Raw genomic sequence first — 6,397 nt, 5'->3', positions numbered from 1 at the left:
GAGATAGTTTGAGTCCCGGGAAAGAACATAGGATAGTTTTTATCCCGGTTTTTGAAACAGGGACGCGCGCGATAAAGTTTTTCTGTGACAGACAAAATTCCACGCGGGCGAAGCCGCGGGCGGAAAGCTAGTTTTACATAAACGTAGAATGAAGTTTGAAATAGGAACGCCTTAAGTACTTGAAGTGGAAAATAAAAAAAAGGACTACTTTAATAAATTAACATAGTAAACTTGAAACCTATGAACAGATTCAGAAGGTACTTCGTCATTTTAAATTATTTTGCTAATTTGTAGTAGGTAAAATTATAGTATCTACTCGTACCTATGTTTGTTTTATAAAGGAGTAAGTATCTACTAACGCGAGACTTCAACTATGTCAGTGGATTCCTTGAAAATTTACTTCAGCATGAAGAATCTAACGTATTAATGCTTTAACGTTAACCCATCGCACGCACATTAAATTAATCCCCTCAACAACTAATTATCTCGTGTCCAATCAAAATTAGGCATAAACCAATCTAGTGCCGTTATACTGAAATCCTTGCGTTTCTATCGTTGTAGCGAGACGAAAGCGTCGACGTTCCGATTGATAGTCCTAATGATTTATTGCCTGCGTAAATCATTGATGCAATAATGATTATTAGGATACCTAGCTTGTAAGCACCGTGGAGATTCAAGCTAATGGTTAAGTTGTCAGGTTGAGAATAGTTAGATACTTTACACAGTTTACTAAAACTAACGAAACTTGGTTTAAAATCGAGCACATTATTTTCGGATTCAGTCAAGAACTTAAAGGATTCAGTCACCCTAAGTTTCAGCCTACTCAGGTAAATAAAGGTCAATCAAAGAGCACCTTTGAATTTATTCAATATTTTTTTTTAAAGATTTAAGTACTTCCTACATCAATCGTGAATTATGATCACAATGAATTTAGTGGTGCTGGTAGGTAGGTACCTAATGAAAAAAAAATCTTGTGCTAAGCCGCGGTGTAAGCTTTATGAACCGTGGTGCAAGCTGAGCATGGCTTATACAATTTGACAACCAGACTGTCAGCTGTCAAATCGTATAAAAAGTTATGCTATGCGCACCACAAATGCGCACGCTTGCTGTTCGATGGAGGTAAAACATGCTGTAATTGACAAAACTCATTGGCGATCATTTTCTTTGGAACTGAGAGTAAAATTCCTTTTTGGTTTCATCACTTCTATAAGAAAAAAACCAAACTATATGCATGAACACCAGCATGAGGCATTGTTATTCATTATTATCAAACACAAGCATCAAGCAAATGCAAATAATATTCCCAAAAAAATAATTTAAAACGACTCTACTCCATAATCCGTGTAACTTACGACGGTATGCGAAAAGTTGTGTACTGAAAAATTTAATAACATTTAAATCAACAATTTGCACTCAGAACAAAAACTCCTTCGAAAAATAAAGCACTAATTATGTCATCCCAACGCGCGCGAAACACGTTCCGAACGTATTCGGCGAAATCAAAATTTGAATTCCGAAAAAAGAACGCTATCTTTTTAAATTCGCATTCCAGAAAACAATGTCCGAGCTGACGCGAGCGCCTCAAGGCAGTGCATGCATTAACGAAGTACACCTCTTTTGATATTAAGCGTATTATTTTTAAAGTCATTTTTTTCCTTTTCCCCTTTGTACCACGCACTGGTAGCGCTCGACGTCGCCCGGAGCAAATCGCGTTTTATTACCCACCGCTTCGTAATTTATTATTGCATTTTTTGTATTATCAATAGCGTTCACTCTTCGTCGTTTTGCAATATTAAAATGGCTATTGTTTATGAAAAATCGCCGGTAGATTCTTATCGGGTAGTAAGGGCTTCAATCAGTAATCGCTCGTATGAATATCGTTGGCTTCTGTATTTTTGTTTTGTATAAGATTCCCTTCTTTAAATGCTAATTTATAATGACTGATTTCGAAAGCGTGTCTAAAATTTCGATCAGTAGACAATAATTTCTAAGTAATTAAGTTGCTTTAAATGCATTACAGAATGCAAAATAAGTAGGTATTATTCCTGAATAAGCGAACAGTTATCATAATGTGATGCTCAAATACCGAAGGTTTTTGCATAAACCGTAAATTAAGACAAAAGAAACAAGACACCGCAACACTGGATCCCCCGACAAACGAAAGTCAATAATATAAAAAGCCGGTTTTATCCTTTTCATTTTGGCACCCGGGTATATAATCTATTTAATTTACAGCCTCTTACGGTACCACTAAAATAAGATAAGTGCTTATCAATTGGCGGAGGACCTCTTAGCCGAACAAAGTGGCCGAAGGTTTTAACAATCGTGCGTCCCCACAATTTTCTCAATTTGCCAATGACAAAATAAAAACGGCCAATCTCGTAACGAATTGTTTCCTCCGACGTCATTTTGGAACCGCAAAGAGTCCTCGACAAAGGAGGCTGGAAATCCTGACTACTGGTCTTCAGTATAGTGACAAACAACTCGCATGACTTAACTGGCCTAATTTGGTGGTTGCCGCGAAAAAAGGAAAAAATAATAAGCATGTGCCCGCGAAAATTCACCATTGTCCATTCCAAATTCAAAATGAGGAAGACGCGAATAATGGCGCAGGTTCTCGAAACAGGAACGTCGAGTTTTAAAAAAGGAATCGGTTAAACGGAGGCCGTTTGCAGGTAATCACAGGCGACGGCAACAGGCTAAAATCAGTGTTCACACTGGAACTTTTTACTGCCTGCAAAAACTTTTAACACATTCTTAGGTCTAGAGATCCTATACTGATAAAAACCTGTTATTATTTCCGCTAAAGTTAATTATATCGAGGCTATCGTTCATCTTCATTATTATAATAATAAAGTACCTTTTTAGTTTATAAATCAAATTCTGTACGGTGCTTCTCCCAATGAATATCTTATGGGTATTATGACAATGAGTCTTATTCCTTTATCATTGATATTATTTTATTCCTGAGACAATATTCTCTTGCCTAATCGGCCCCTCTTCCAGACTTTTTTAAATTAAGCTTTAATTTTCTTTATTTTAATTGCTTCCGAGCTAAGTGCAAAACTTAACAAAACTCTTCTAGAGTGATCTTAACATTACTTGACACTTGAAACAAACCAGTTTTAAAACAAAAACAATATATTCCATTCTTTTTTTTTTTCAAATTTAGAACAACGGAACGAGATATTTTGCGTTTAAAATTATTTCATTCAGTGATTTCCATTTTTGTCATTCGTCCTACAACAGTGCACACGTCCTTACATCGCGTGCAGCTTTGTACAGGTGCGCGGCCTGGAGCGACGCCCGCGCAGGCTTCATTCATTGTTACCGGACCAGCCTACAATGTTATACATACATGCGATTGTAGCTGCTAATGCCCTTTTAATTGTTGGCATTACCATACTGTTAATTTTTAAAAATTATAACGTTAAAATGACTTACTTGACTTGGTCCTATGTCCCCTAGATGGGGCAGAGGGCGTCCACAAGTCCTCCATCGCGTTCGGTCTTGAGCTTCGCGTTTCATCTCGCTCCAAGTCTTGCCGATCTTCTTCGCCTCGTATGCCACAGTGCGCCGCCAAGTTTGCTTGGGGCGACCACGTTTGCGTTTTCCTTGGGGGTTCCAATCCAGAGCCTGCTTGGGGATGTGATCGGGATCCCTTCGGAGATGTTCGCGACGAAGACGTTTAAATAGCGGTAATCAATAGCAAATGGGCCGCTGTCCAGTCATTTCATTCATTGTTACCGGACTAACAGCTACAATGTTATTATACATAGATTATACGTTTTTCTGCTAATGCCCTTTTAATTGTTACTGTTTTATGTACGTTGATGACCTGATCATTGCCTCTCCCATTTGCCGTTTCAGCCAAATGACGTCCGCTGCTGGACAAAGACCTCCCCCAATGATTTCCACAACAACCGTTTCTACGCTGTTTGCATCCAGGCACTTCCCATGAACTTCACCAAATCGTCGGTCCACCTAGTAGGAGGCCTGCCCACATTCTCTCGGCCCGTGGTCGCCACTCGAGAACTTTTCTGCCCCAACGGCCATCAGCTCTACGAGCTATGCGCCCCACCCACTGCCACTTGAATTTAGCAATTCTACGGGCCGCAGATCTCCTCATTTCTGATTTAATCACACAGGGAATCTCGGAACTGATTATATTAGTATTCACTTTTGACTATCATTTGTTTAGCGGGGTTATTTATTTATTGTTACTGGACCGGCCGTTACAATGTTATCACAGACATGTTGGTTTTAGCTGCTGATGTCCCTTTAATTGTTGCTATTGCGCATTTTATGCACGTTGAAGACCTTGGTAGACTGTCATTCCCTTTGTGGAGCTGAAATAAGTACTATTTTTGTTTTTTTTTTCTACTTATTATTTGTGTGAGATAATATTGAAAATATTGAAGCAAACTAATGATGGATGAGAAGTGTATTAACGTGACTTTTTTCAGAAAATTAGAGTTAACGTGCTATTTCGGCAATTTACGAATTACGATGCATGTTACCGTAATTACATTTGAATCAAAAGTAGCGTAAATCACATGTAAATTGCTTAATTATATAAAACCATGCTACAAGCTGTGAACCAGAATTCAAATGCAAAACTAAGTAGGTACGTTCATAAATCATAGCGTCTAATTTTGCTTGAATTCAGTTCGATTTTAAATTATATGCCAGTTAAAAGGTAATAACTTTTTAATGAAGCGATTAATGATTACCTTTGTAAACTATTTACATCTTAATTTTGTCAATTTAGAGCAAAATACGATGCAAGTTCCGATAAGTTTAACTCAAGTAAATAGTAAAATATCTCCATTTTAACTACGAGTTTGCGGTAGCTAGTTAATAAACCGTTAATAAACCGACGTCGTGGTTGATAAACCACGTGATTCATTCATTACAATGTTACGGTGGTAGTTATAGTGTAATGTTTCGTCATAACTTTTACCTGTGTAAAGGACTATAGTAGTTAGGTCAGTGCTTAACTTTATTTCCAAATAGGTACTGACTATCATTGGCTTGGAAGACTGAAGATACCTTATAAAAGTAAAATTTTAACATTATTTCATTTATTTCTCTCCTTCTTCAGCTTTAATTTGGTGGATAATTCGTTTGTATTAAATTCAAAATAGACAAAACCCTTTATTCTGAGCGTATATTTTTCATATTCAATCAAAGTAACTCTTAATCATTGAGCTGTGCAGTCCACCATAATAAAGCCTAAAGAATTACCATAACCTTGCAAATCTTAAACCGGCTTAAAATGAAATCAGTCTTAAACGCCAACTTGCAGACCTATTAAAGGTCTGCCACACTGGATACGTTCTGCGTTCTGTGGTCTGCGGTCAGGTCAAAGTGAACGCAGCCCGCGTCATGGAACAACACTGTCAGTCAGGGCCACGGTCTGCAGTCCGTGCAAGGCAATCCGTTAGCATTGCGGTTTGCGTTCTCTGCTCGTGCTCGGACGGTCAGATCGCATCGATACAATAGAGAACGACAATACTGTTTATACATAACGCGGGCTGCGTTCAATTTGACCTTACATTTTGGTTTGGTCTCACACCTCATCATCATCATCATAATCATCTCAGCCATAGGACGTCCACTGCTGATCATAGGCCTCCCCCAATGCTTTCCATGTTTCCCGGTTGGTAGCGGCCTGTGTCCAGCGCTTTCCTGCTATCTTTATGATGTCGTCGGTCCACCTCTTGTGGGAGGACGTCCCACGCTTCGTTTTCCGGTAGGCGGCCTCCACTCCAGAACCTTACTGCCCCATCGGCCGTCAGTTCTGCGTAATAAGTGCCCTGCCCATTGCCACTTCAGCTTGCTAATCCGTCTCACACCTGGTTGTACATTTTGATAACTTATAATTAATTGTAACTTGTTTTGAGGCAAACCTACCTACTTTCTATCTCTACACCTGACCGCAGACCGCAGACCGCATGATGTGTGGCAAATCCTTCACCGATTTAGCACGGGAGCTCTGCTCTACCACTGTCACGCTCAAAGGAAACTATTTGTTAGGTAAATAAAATAATTATACGTCGGACCGACGCGAATGCGCGCCATCACTCGCGCGCAGCCTCTGATATATCAATGTAATGTGGGTTATTTATAGCATCCTTGATGGACGCCGTAATAAGGACCTAGGGGAGTTGTCCATATTTTACTTAAGTAATAATAGGATAAGTCAAAAATGGTTGGTTATTGTTACAGTAAACTTATTTGGCCTTTCTTGTACAGATACGGAAACTTCAAGAGTCATTTTGGAACGAAAATTTAGGTGCTTACTATGAGAATACTTCGTTGGACATTACTCAAAAAAATGTTTTTCAAAAAAACTTCCCGTGTGAAAAATGTTGGTACTTAGATAGTGTTGTAG

The sequence above is a fragment of the Ostrinia nubilalis genome, chromosome 19, assembly GCF_963855985.1.
Source record: "Ostrinia nubilalis chromosome 19, ilOstNubi1.1, whole genome shotgun sequence".
NCBI lineage: Eukaryota > Metazoa > Arthropoda > Insecta > Lepidoptera > Crambidae > Ostrinia > Ostrinia nubilalis.
The sequence above is the reverse complement of the archived record's forward strand: the minus strand, read 5'-3'. Positions refer to the sequence as shown.